Source organism: Octopus bimaculoides, chromosome 2 (assembly GCF_001194135.2).
Source record: "Octopus bimaculoides isolate UCB-OBI-ISO-001 chromosome 2, ASM119413v2, whole genome shotgun sequence".
NCBI classification, from domain to species: domain Eukaryota; kingdom Metazoa; phylum Mollusca; class Cephalopoda; order Octopoda; family Octopodidae; genus Octopus; species Octopus bimaculoides.
The window spans coordinates 78281164-78281964 of record NC_068982.1 but is presented as its reverse complement, the minus strand read 5'-3'; the positions used below and the strand labels follow the sequence as shown (position 1 = coordinate 78281964).

The window sequence follows — 801 nt, the reverse complement described above, 5'->3', positions numbered from 1 at the left end:
TTCATAAACATACACATTCAAGCATACATACATACATATGTATGCACACAAATACATACACACATGTATATATGTGCACATGCATAAATGTATACACATACATAAACACAACATACAAATGTAGACGTATAAACATACATTGACACACATTAATACACAAATACATTCACATATGCATACACATACATACACATTTATACATACACACAAACACACACACATAAACATATACACACACATACACAAGCTTATATACATATGTAAATATATACACATATGCATACATATATAGACATGCATGTATATACATACATACATACATACATACAGACATACATACATAGAACATACACACACAAACAGGTACAAACATAACATACACATCAATACATACATACACACTAATACATACATACACATACACCCATAAACACCCATATCCACTTTTCCACATGGATACAGACGTTGAACAACATAGTCAAAAGTTGATTCACCTGACCTAATTATGTCACCTGTTCCATCAACTCAAAACCACCAGGAAAAAATAAACAAGGTGAAGAAACAAACAAACACTGCTTTTGAGTGGAATCGAAGAATTTGAGAAACAGTGAATTAGATACGCTTAAGGAAATCATCGTATTCTGTTTCTCTTCACCTTGCACCAAATTTACCATTTTCAGGACATATGCACTCAATAGATATCATAGATGTGTGTGTGCATATATTATATATTTCTGTGCATTCATATTATATTATGTGTGTGTGTATATATATATATATATATATATATATATATATATA

General features: G+C 30.1%; 1 protein-coding gene across 4 annotated transcripts in view; it reads right to left on the bottom strand.

The window, feature by feature from the left end:
- The window catches only part of LOC106868411 (neuropeptide CCHamide-2 receptor), a 52500-nt gene that overhangs the window by 19496 nt on the left and 32203 nt on the right, over positions 1-801 (bottom strand). The window lies entirely within an intron of this gene.